Source organism: Crocuta crocuta, unplaced genomic scaffold (assembly GCF_008692635.1).
Source record: "Crocuta crocuta isolate KB4526 unplaced genomic scaffold, BGI_CrCroc_1.0 scaffold179, whole genome shotgun sequence".
Taxonomy (NCBI): Eukaryota; Metazoa; Chordata; class Mammalia; order Carnivora; family Hyaenidae; genus Crocuta; species Crocuta crocuta.
Genome location: NW_027551568.1, coordinates 11,024,900 through 11,037,861, shown reverse-complemented (window position 1 = coordinate 11,037,861; position 12,962 = coordinate 11,024,900).

The following is a 12,962-nucleotide window of genomic DNA, read 5'->3' as shown; positions in this document are numbered from 1 at the left end:
CCTCTCCCACCAACAGGTGAACAATTGGCTGCATGGAAGGCTGGCTCCCAACACACACCTCAGAGGTAGCAAGAGGAAACTCTCAGAAGGAAGAACTGATGGCCATAGAGAAAAATGGACAAGGGAATTCTCCCCAGAAAACAAAGCGAGGCCCATAGCCAGAACTTCTTCTATCCATAAGGCAGAGGGTTTTTGCTATGTCTGCCTGGCCAGATGCAGCATCAATGGCTGTTGGGTGTCTCCTATTCTTTCTCTCTGAAGAGAAATTTTTGTTGTAGTTATATCACTGTTATTCCATTTGTACTGTGTGTGTGTGTGTGTGTGTGTACGTGTGTGTGCATGGAGAGAGAGAGAGAGGGAGGGAGGTGGGAAGGAAAGGGAGGAAACTTGTCTTTTTGGGTGATAGAGATCACTTTCCTTTTAGTTGATAGATCGCTGGATCAAGAAATGGCACATCCAGACTTTTGACAAGAGTTTCGCATAACTCAGAAGTCTGTACTGTGAGCTGGGTGCAATGACCATATGGAATTTGGAGAGTCATGAAATCTGTGTTTGTGTTCTTTTCCTTATATATAAGTAAAGAGAGAGGAAAATAGATATTTGGTGACCAGAAGTGTATATTATGGTAGATATGTTTAAAATTTAGTGATGTCCACATATTCCTCCCCATTTCTTAGCCTCTTGTGGTTTGGTGGACCATGTGACTGGCTTCTGGCCAATGGGATGTGAGCAGGGGTAATGTGGGGTTAATTTGGGGTTCAGGTGGTTAGCTGTGGTGTGCCCACTGCACATTTTTCTTGCTCCTCTATCCACATGACAGGAAGCAAAAGAGGTTCTGGAACTCCATAGTAGAGGGCATCCCCAAACCCGGAGGCATCCCCTAGAAGACGCTGCCTAGAACCGCTTGACAGCATCAGACATTACAGAAAAATGTATAAACCTATGCTGTGTCCCCCCCACTGAGTCTGGGGTTTGTCAGAGTTGGCTAATGCCAACTACTCTAACACAGATAGCTGCCTTGAAAGATTCTTGGAAGATTAAATAAGGTAATATATGCGAAAAATGCAGAGCAGGGTCTGACACTATAAAAAGTGCTCAACAAATGATGGGTATTTTAATATTAAACATAAATCCCCACTCTCTTGCTCTTGCAAAACTAATCTAGCTATATGTCAGTAGGAAACACAATAAATTCAAGGTTTATAAATTGTGTGTGCTATTGGGCTAAGTAAATTGGAAACTGTAGAAAGATTAGTGACAGAAATAGATGCTGAAAACAAAATTTATTCCCCATCTTAAAAATATTTGCATTTATTAAGAAAATTGTCCAATGAGTCGCTGTCAGATTTCACAAGCAACCTTCAAAGCAAGGGATAAAGGAAGTTATAAACTCCAAGTTACAAGTTAAATACTCTGTTCAGCATTTAACTAGTGTAAACTCCACTTACCCAAACATTTATTTTACTGTGTGTACAGAACAAGGCTGTCATCTTGACATTGACTGTTCCAGGCTGCCCTTCAGGCAAAATGGGCTACACAGCTTATTAATGCTAGTTGAAAGCTAATATTTCTAAAAGCTACTCTCTACTCAGGCCATGTGTTGTTGGTTTTGAACTGCTCTAAATGTAGGTACAGAAGGTCCCAGTTCAGTTTGTTTCTAACTCAAGTATTTTGAGCACCCCCCCCCACTAGAAATATGGCTTCTTTCATTCCACACATGCTTTTAAAAGGGTCAGACCCTTTTCTTTTCTACTAGTTTAAGCAATAGTGACAAAATTGCAAACATTTGTCGAGCATTAACTATGCACAAGGCTCTGTTTCATGTGCTCTGTAAGTGCATGAGCTCATTTAATCCTTTCAACAATCCTATTAGATAGATACTAACATTATCCTCAATTTACACATTGGGAACCTAAATAAAGCACAGAGAGGTTAAGTGACTAACTCAAGGTCACATGGCCAGGAAGTAGCAAAGCTGGGATTTGAATGTAGGTTATTTGGTTCTTCCAGTACCTGAACTCTTAAATGTTGGTTAAAACACAGTCTCCACACCAAATGAAGAGAAGCTGCATGTACACCATAAATTTTCCTTAGCATCCATTACATTTGAGAGGAATTCAGATTACTTGTGGAAGACACTCTAAACTCTTAGAGGCACCAGTTGTTATTCTTGGAAAACATGCCGTCCCCTATCTGAATGTAATTATAAAGTTTGAACATTTTCATATATTAGGGTCTGTGCTCTTATGGTTGATTTTATTTCTTCTCCTTTGCATGCATGCAGCAGCCAAGTTTCCAATTATATCCTAAAACCCAGGTGGCTTCATCTGGATCTTATAATAAAGGCTCTGCTGAGTTCTATCAAACACGTGAAGACATTGAGAAAGAGGCCAAAGGAGAAATGAATCTTGTTGGAAAATTTCATCTTTTTCTTGGAAGATGTTACTGAAGTTTAGAGATGGGGAAGTAAGTGAAATGTTCTTTCTCGAGAGTGGTAGGAAATAACCTAGTCCTAACTTCGAAGTGAAGCCACTCGGGGGGCCCTGGCCCTGCTCCAGAAGGTTAAATGATACACAGATGCCTACTGTGTGCTTGTTACTATTAGCTATGAGAGATGGAGACGGGACAGAACTGCTTCTCTGAGTTTCCCAAGAACTCACCTTTCATGGATTGAAGTCATGATGAGCAAATCTGAAAGCCCCTTTTTACTTTCTTGGTGATATAAGGTAGAGGATCAACTTATTCCAACTAGTCAAAATGAGAAAAGGAGACTATCTGTTTGTAGATCATAGGATCGATGGGACTTGTGACAATTTAATTCTCTCTCTCTCTCTTCATGAACCTCCTGCACAGTCTTGGTAGGGGCCACTCCATTTCAGCTTGTCACCTCCCAGGGACAGGGGCCACAATTTCACCAGATTATTCTCTGAGCAACAGTGGATATTCCTGCTCAGTTTTCCACACATAAAAGCTGTTACAATTTCCAAAGGCAACGTTCAGTCCTTCCCATCCCCCATAGGCCCATTTTCTTTAACCCAACTTTGACGATTCTGGCTCTAACTGTTCTTCATGCAACATGACTTCAATTAGGCTGCCATCTTGGTTGGTTGCCCTTCAGTGAACCAATATCCAATTAATTGCTAAATGACTTATGAGCACTGTAGTGAGCTTACCAAGAAACCAACAGTTTGAGTTATGGTCTGAACTCTGAATTGGCCTTGAAAAGTCATTTTCCCATTCTTGGCCTCTGTATGTATGCCCCACCTATGTCTCAGCGCTTTGAGGTTCCACACTTAACCTTTGACTCTCTTCTCTGTAGGATCTTTCTTTCATGAGTTGGTCACCCTCTTTTTGGAATTTATAGACTTAATAGGCTCTCTTCCCTGGCACCATTCTTGTTTTTCTCATGCCTACTGGATCTTACTTCTTGGAGACAGCACATTCTCTTCAGGCTTAATATCTCAAAGGCAAACCTACTTTCCCTCAAACTCACTCTTCCTGAGTTACCTAATTCTTTTGCTAATACCACAATCTTCTCAGGTTGTCAGGATTTTAAATATTGCTTTTACTCCCTTTTCTACTTTCCCCCAAAATTCCATCATAAAATCCTGATTGTCCTTTCTTTATTATGTCTCTAAAATCTGGCATCTTGATGCACTTGTATTATTCAACTTACTTATCTTAGTGTTTCCTCAGAGTCTTGTCTGTGGAATCATATTCTGGAATGTTCCATGGGAAGGGACATGGTAGTAAAATAAGTTTGGATGATACTAGTTATATACGGGAATTTCTTAGTCTACTCAGGCTGCTATAATAAATGCCATAAACTGGGTGCTCTAAACAATATAAATTCATTTTCTCATGGTTCTGGAGGCTGGAGATCTGACATCAGACCCCTGCAGGGTTGGGCTCTGGTGAGAGCTCTCTTTCTGTCTTTTCAAGGGCACCTTCTTACTGAGTCCTCATTTGGCAGGGAGACAGAGTTCTGGTGTCTTTTCCTTCTTTTTATAGGGTATAAATCTCATCATGAGGACCACCCTTGTGACATCTAAACCTAACTATGTCCTAAAGGCCCCATCTCCAAATGCCATTATCTTGAGTGTTAGGATTTCAACATATAAATTTGGAGGGAACACAAATCAGTCCATAACATTCTGCTCCAGGTCTCCCCAAATCCATGTTTTTCTTGTATTCAGAATACATTAATTCCATCCCAAAGTCTTAACTTGTTCTAGTATCAACTCTAAAGTCCAAATCCTCATATAAATATCATTTAAGTCATATATGGGTGAGACTCTAGGTAGGATTCATCCTGAGGCAAATTTCTCTCTAGCTGTGAACATGTGAAACCAGATAAATTATGTGCTTCCAAAATGCAATGGTTGAACAGGCATAGGGTAGACATTATTATAAAAGAGAGAAATAGGAAAGAAGAAAGGGATAATAGGCCTCAGGCAAGTCAAGAATTTAGCAAGGCAATTTGCATTAGATTTTAAGTTTTGTGAATAATCCACTTTGGTTTGATGCTCTGCCTCCAGACAGCCTGGGGTGGTAGTATCACCCCACAGCTTAGCGAGGTGTCCATACCCATGAGGCTGTGTTGTGTGGTGGTCTCACTCTTTGAAACTGTGGTACAGCCAGTCTTGCCCCTGAGCTTGTGTATTCTGGGTCTGTAGTGACCGTGGTAACCTTGATAATTTCTGAGTTGCTCTGGGGGTTCCTTCTTCCCTTTTCTGGAAAGATAGTACATGTTTACTGCCAAAGAATGATATGGTTCCATCCTATAAATTTTTTTAAAAAATGACAGTTTTCCTTTATTCCCTCCCACCTTTTTTTTTTCTCCTATAGTTCAAAGAGGCAGTGTCTCTGCTGATAAAATCTTATCTTTATTCCTGGCTTCTGTTGAGATGTCTGACTGAGTGAGCTCCACCCATGATCTCTTTATCAAATGCTTGTTCAGCTACCCCCTCCCTGTGCTCTTCAGAACAAGTTTCTCATTTTTATGATATGAATAGTCAGAGAATTTTCTAAATCCTCAAATTATGGTTCATTTTTGCTTAACAGTTCTTTCTTCAATTAATTTATCTCTTTTGGCATTTCACTGTAAGCACAGGAGCAAGCAAGCCACTTCTCCAGCATTTTGCTTAGAAATCTCAGCCAAACATCCATTTTTGTTGCTCACAGCTTCTACCTCCCTCAAGACACCAGAATATAGTTCAACCAAGTTCTCTGCTGATTTTAAGATTCTAAACAAGAATTACCTTTCCTTCAGTTCCCAATAACATGTCCCTCATCTGTCTGAGACTTTGCCAAAATTGCTATTAATGTTCATATTTCCCATATGGGTAATATATCAAATTCATACTTCTCAATTCCAAAGTTGCTTCCAGATGTTTAAATGTTTGGTACGGTGGTACCCTGCTTCTCAGTACCAAAAGTAGTCCTAGTCTCCTTGGGCTGCCATAACAAAATACTGTAAACTGGTGGCTTACACAGTTCATTTATTTTATCAGAGTTCTGGAGGCTGGAGGTCTGAGATTAAGGCCCCAGTGTGGTCACATTCTGAGGCGAGCTCTCTTCTTCCTGTTTTAGATGGCTGCCTTCTCACTATATCCTCACATGGAGTGGGAAGAGAGAACTCTGATGTCTCTTCCTCTTCTTATAAGGGCACTAATCATGTCGTGGGGGCCTCACTCTCATGACCTCATCTAAACCAGTTTATTTCCCAAAGGCCCCACCTCCAAATACCATCATAGTGTAGGTTAGGGCTCTAACAGATGAATTCTAGAGTGTACAATTCAGTCCAGAGCAACCTCATTTAAGGTATTATCATTTAGCTATTTCTATGTAAAAAAAAAAAAAAAGACACTTAAAATAGCAACCATTTATTATTCTTCATGAATAATAAATAAATGGATTGACTGAGCAGTTCCATTCATCTTGACTATACTTGGCTAGTAGGCATTTCTTGTGGTCTTGGTGGGCACTGACTCATATGCCTTTTGGTCTGCTGGCTGTTGACTGATCTAAGATAGTCTTGGCTGGGGCAACTGACTCTGTTTCATGGGTCTTATTCTCTAGAAGATAGTGTGGACATGTAGTTGTAAGAAAGTTGTAAGAGTCTAAGAGAAAAAGTGCAAATATGCAACTATTTTTTCAAGTTTGTGCATGCATCAAGTTTGTTTTGAACCTACTGGCCAAAGCATGTCCCATGCTTAAGGCCAGAGTCAGTGTGAGAGTCTACCAAAGACATGGACACAAGAAGATGTTTTAAAAAGCTGCATTATGAGTGCAATCAATCTTCAACTAAGGGCTAAAATATTCCACGATTTTTGAAGAAACACCTGTTTTAAAAAAATGCTTATTGGTGATGCACATTATAATACAAATATTGGGTAAAGTACATTCAGGAAGAGGCTGTTCTAAGTTAATGAACTTGTGGGGAAAGGGAGAATATATTTATCTCCCTGCTCACATCTCATCTTCAGCTCACAGGAAACAGAAAAATAATACTACTGTCTTCCCTTTCTGTAATCTTCCTTTCCTTGTGTAGCCTCCATCTAATGAAGAAGGAATTATAATCTGCTGGGTCCAAGGCTGGCCACAGTTCATTAGAGGTTGGAGACACAGCCTTGACAGCTTGGGGCTTTTCTAGCTGAGCTCTTTTCTGATTCTGTGGTAGACTGAGGAATAACCTGTGTTTTCAGGGCTGAGCGGAGCCAATTCTCTTGTCTACCTTTCATTTCCTGTGCTTAAGTGAGGTGTGTGATTTTTAATTTCTTGTTTCTGTGTGGTAGTAGGCAAGTCATGTCCCCACAAGGTGGGTCCCCCACTTCTTCAATCTGCTTTAAGCTTTTGAATCACAGCATTGATTAAGTAAGTGGGTTCAGTGTTAGCTTTGTGAATATAGGGATGGGATATGTGGAGCAGTAAGGATCAGTTTGAGTTGAAATTATAAACCTTGTGCTTCAACACTAAACATCAGAAAAGATCAGTTTTTCTTTTCCCTGACCAGGGGGTGGTACAAAGGGGCACTTGGAAAGTTATTAAGTATCACTTTATTCCCCACTTGGCTAGTAATTCTTACATGCATAACTCTCTTGGAACAGCAAAGTTCTGCCTACAAGGACACTAAATGCTTCAAAGCTACAATCATTTATCTCATGCACAGGGTATTTACCACTTTCTGCTTTATGTTATAGTTTTTATGTGAGTGCCCATCCCCTTTTAATACTAAAGTATAAGTTTCTTGAAGGCTGGGACTATGTTTTAACCTTCTTTGTAACTTTCCATTATCCATGGTGCCTTTTGCAATATCTTGTATTTATATACATGCTAAAAATTTGCCAAATGAGACTACATAAGAGTAAAACTATATGAAAGGTTATGTGGTGAAAATGTGTTTAGAGTTATGGAACAAATTTAAGGTATGCATGCATGCTTCCATCTATTTCTAACCTGTCATGAAGTGCTACCAGATATAATGCTTGGGACTGGACGTTATCATGTTGTGAATCATATTGTGAACAGGAAAGAGACAGACTATGTAAAATTGAAATCGTTACATTCTGATGGTAGTTTATTGCCAGAATGAAAGAGAAAAATGGGAAGAGAGTCAAGAAAACACTTTTGCTTGGCTTTGGTTTTAGAGATGGACAGAATGTCTGGCTCAACTTTATTTTTGCCTTCACGGATAAACTTGTACCTGAGTGTGCAGTATAATTCTCTCAATTCACAAAAGGTCAAAATAAAATGTGAGGTGATAAATCTTCATATTTATGTTAGAACTGGCCAGAACTTGAAATAATATTTTTCATTGATGATAGTGGTTCTTTAATTTGCAATGTGTTTTATGAGGTAGGTTTTGTTTTTCAAACCAAAATACTAGACTAAAGGAAATCGTTCAATAAGATGATGCAGATAGTAGTGTATCCTTTTGAATGTTTTCAAAACTTACAATAATTGTAGCATGTACCCAATAGGGTCTCATTGGGTAACTTCTGCTCTTGATACCTGACTTACAAACACAACTATAAACTCAAATATATTGGTAAAAAAATGTGGATATACTGAAGGTTTTCTGAGGAGGTGGAGAAGACTAAATTGCACACTCAACAACAAAACTTAATCCAAATTAAACGGAGCTGCTATGGAGTGTCCCACTCTCTCAAATTCATACATTGAAACCCTAACCCCAATGATATTTGGAGATGGCACCTTTAGGAAGTACTAAGGTTTAGATGAGGTCAAGAGGGTAGGCCCCACATAAGAAAAGAAACCAGAAATCTTGCTTCTGCTCTCTCTTTCCTCTATGTGGGGACCCAGAAAGAAGGCGATCACCTGCTGGGAAGGGATGATTCATTGGGGAACCAAGTTTGCCAGGACCTATCTAGGACTTCTTAGTTTCCAGAACTGTGAAAAAATGAATTATTGTAAATAAAGCCACCCAGTCTGTGGTATTTTGTTATGGCAGCCAGAGCAAATGAATAAGGAGGTGCTGTGGGTAATGATATTAGGATACTGGGTGTAATCCAGAACTGTCCTAGACACACTAGAATATATGGTAACTCTACCCATTAGCCTTCTCTCTTATTCCTGCATTGAGATCTTCTCTATTCTGATCTGAAAAAGTGTCTGAAGAAGTGGCACCATGGAGATGGAAATTGATAACATGGTGTGGTAACACTACACACTCTGTACTGTGGCTAAAATGTAAAAAATGACAGTGCCAAGAATGGACAAATATGTGGAGCAACTAGAACTCTTGTGTATTGCTGGTGGGGGAGGGGAATAGTACAAACACTCTCAAGAACTGGTTGGCACCTAACTATACCCTTATTGTGAAACCCAACAATTCAACTCCTAGGCCATTTACAAGAAGTGAATACCAAATATATTCTTAGCAGCCTACTTCATAATATACCCAAACTGGAAACAAAATATTCATCTGTATTTGTATCAACAATTCTAAGTATACTCATACAATGGAACACTACTCAGCAGTGAAACTAGAAGCAACTCAAATGTTCATCAATTGGTGAACAAAGAAACCAATATGGAATGTTGGACATTATATTATTCCATAATATTCCAACAATGGAATATTACTCAGGAAAAAGAAAATGAAAGGTGGCTGGTGTAACAATGTGGATGAATCTTAACCCTACTTCTGAGCCAAAGAAGTCAGATATGAAAAAGAATATGCTGTATGATTCCATTTGTAAGAAATTCTAGACCAGGCACGCCAATTTATAGTGGCAAAGATCAGTGGTTGCCTGGATCTGGGTAGGAGTGGGGACTGAAAAAGCACAAGGGCTACAAGGAAGGGCTCTGAAAAATTTGAGGGAGTACTGAGAACATTCTAGATCTTAACTGTGGTGGTGGTTACAAGGGTAGATAGTTGTCACAACTCATTGAGCCATAGAACCATACACCTAAAGTGGTTGTATTATATGTGAATTATATTTAAACGAAGTTGACAAAAAGAAAAAATATTGAAAATAAGTTTTGCAATTATCTTGAGAATTCCAGTTCTTCCCTTCAGCTTGTATATCCTCCTCAGAAAAATGGGTTCTGTAGTAGGAAGGCAAGCATTATGACTATTGATGTTCAAACAGTCCTCGTAATGTCTTCAGTTCATTGTACCATAGATATATTTCAGATAAATAGTCTTGAAAAGTACCATGATTTGGTGCTTGTTCTGAATTATTACCTGTAATCTGGCCTTATTCTTATATATTTATTTTCATTTGTTTATTTATCTAGGAATAGGGTTCTAAACTAAAAATTCTAAAATTTTTGTTGGCTCCAGTCATCCTATCCTTGGGACTGTTTTCCAGACCCATCTCTATCTCCTTTTCATTAAGTCTTCCATAGTCCTGGATATAAGTGCCACATAATAATAAAAGTCCAGCTTGGCAGGAACTGTGCAACAACTTAAGTGAAGATTGGTCATTAAATTATCCAAACTATAAGCTTACAACACAAGGGATGGAGACTGGCATCTGGTGGCCAGCTGTTTAGACCCCTTTTAAGACAAGACACCAGACTTTAAAGGCCTTCCAGATGAAACAAAGTATACAGGTGGCATCATTTAACTTGATGACACAACTCATCATGCTTCAGAAATTGGGTCCCCAAGAGTTTTCCATTTGAGCTGATAAAATGCCAAAAGAGAAAGTGGCTAATGGAGGGCATAGAAGGGTCTGGTTCAGTGTTTTCAGCAGGACTTGAGTCCTATAGCTGGAAGAGATCTACACCGTTACTGAACCCAGCTGTCTTCCAGGCCTGGGACTTTGTAGAAAGTTGTCAACAACAAAGCCCCTCCAGGTCACTTTTTCTTGGCCCCCTCTGAAGCTACCAGCTTTCCCCACTTTTGCTCAATGACTCCCAGCTCTCCACCCCACCCTGGGGCCACTGGGGCTGGGATGGTTTCCAATAAATGATTTCCAGGTGTTTGGTCCTTCCTTCCATAAGCTCCCTTTACACCTTGCAGCATCCATAAACAGAAGGATCATGGAGTTACTTTACCAACTGAAGTTTTTTTAAAAACCATCTAAGGGTTTTCAAAACCTGAGGCGCAGAGCTGGTACATAATATCCCCAATGATAGCTGCTGATGACAGGTTGAGAACCCACACTCCAGATCTCAAACTTTCATCCAAGGCAAATGTTCTCTACCTCACATACAGATTCAGAAGTATGCCTATATCATCCTGGGGGTGTGGCTTGAAGGATTTCAAATGAAAGGGCCTTGATCCCAAAATTTCTCCTCAGAAATGCTATTTGGGTTCCTTCTCTTTGGGTCAATTCCTGTAAATTGCAAATCACTGTGGAAGGATTTACTAAGCCTCCTGGACCAGGTTAGAACTCCTCCTTATCACCTTGGGCCATTAAGTCCTAGAGTACCCTGTCTGCTAACTGTTAATATCCCATGCTGGTGAAGACTGCAATTATAGTCAGTCCTGCTCACTAATGGACAAACCTGTCACATAGCAGCAAGTCATTCACAAAACACTGAACGAATTCTCTCAGTTGCTTGTACTTCCACAAAAATGAGCTTAATATCAAAGTTGCTTTTCTAATAATCTATGAAAACTAGTTTTTCTAAGTGTATGAAGGACAGAGGGAGGAAACGGGTTTGACTTTTAAGCAGGAGTTCAGGATCAAATACCGTAGGTTCTGTGTCATGTAATATTGGAAAAATACTGAGGCTCTCTGGGTAACAGCTTCTTCATCCTCAGATGGGAAGTATCCATTACCATACATAAGCCCTTTGAAGAATTAAATGAGATAATGTAAGTGCAATAGAAAATGGGCCATACTTACTAACCAAATTGCTAACCAAAATAGAACACATTTAAGAATTGACTGTGTGAATTACGATTCTAAATGGTATAAAATAGTGCTCCTCAAGTTTTATGTGTATGGGAATCACCAGTGTGGTAGGCAGAATTCAAAGATGAAGCTTCCAGGGGAGCCTGGGTGGCTCAGTTGGTTCAGTGTCCAACTTCAGCTCAGGTCATGATCTCATGGTTCGTGGGTTCGAGCCCCATATCAGACTCTGTGCTGACAGCTCCCAGCCTGGAGCCTGCTTCAGATTCTGTGTCTCCCTTTCTCTCTGCTCCTTCCTGGCTCATGCACTGTCTCTCTCTCTCTCTCTCTCAAAAATAAATAAAGATTAAAAAAAACTTTTTTTTAGAGATGAAGCTTCCAAACCTCCAAAAGATGTTCCACCCGGTGATAATTGTGCTTTATTGTAAGAAATATATATTTGATCTTTGTCACCATTTCTAGCACAGAACTCTTAAAACCCTTGGAATTTCCTAAATGACAAGAGCAATAAAGGGGTCTTGATATTTATAACAGACCCCTTTCAACCATACCTGAGTTATGTTAATGAAGTGATTTTGGGAAAGGGCATAAGAATGCAGGCTGATTGTCAGGAGAACCAACCATGTGATTAGAGGGCTGGTACTTTCAGCCCATCCCCCTGACCTCCAGGGAAGAAAAAGGGGCTGGAGGTTGAGTCAATTTCCAATAGGCAATTTGATCAATCATGCCTATGTAGTGAAGCCTCCATAAAACCCCAAAGCATGGGGTCTGGAGAGCTTCCTAGTTGCTGAACACTAGGGTGCCCACTTGGAGAAGACATGGAAGCTCTCACATACCTTGTCTGTGCATCTCTTTCTTCTAGTTGTTTCTGAACTACATACTTTGTTAATAAATTGGTAACTAGTTAGTAAAATATTTCTCTGAGTTCTGTGAGCTGCTGTAGCAAACTGATGGAACCCGAGGAGGAAGTCATGGGAGCCTCTGATGTAGAGCTGGTCAGCCAGAAGCACAGGTGACAGCCTGGACTTGTAATTGGTGTCTGGAGTGAGGGCAGTCTTGTGAGGCTGAGCCCTTACCCTGTGGGATATAATGCTGTCTGCAGGTAGATAGTGTCAGAATTCAGTTGAATTTGTCAGACAGCAGGTCAGTGTTCACTGAGAATTGGAGAATTTCTTGGTGTTATTGGAAAACACAGGAATCATACAGCTGAATTCCCTGGGATCTGTGAATGGGATGAGATACTACTCTGGTGATTGTGTTTTATGATATGGCAGCAAAGTTGACCTTAAGAGAGTGAGATTATCTGTGTGGGCCTCATCTGATCACATGAGCCCTTAAAAGCAAAGAGTTTCCTCGGGCTTATTGGTGGCAACACAGGATATTAGAGACATTCCAAGGGTGAGGAGGATTCAGTGTGCTGTTGCTGCTTTGAGTTAGGAGGAGGCCATGTGAGAAGTAGTGGAAGTGCAGGTGGCTTCTAGAAGCAAAGTGAGTCCTGGGTCAAGCCAGGAGGAATATGGGGATCTCAGTCCTACTACTGTAAGAAAATGGATTCCATCAACAATCTGAATGATCCTGAAGCAGATTCTTCCTTGAGACCCTCAGGTAAAAGTGGCATGGCCAATACCT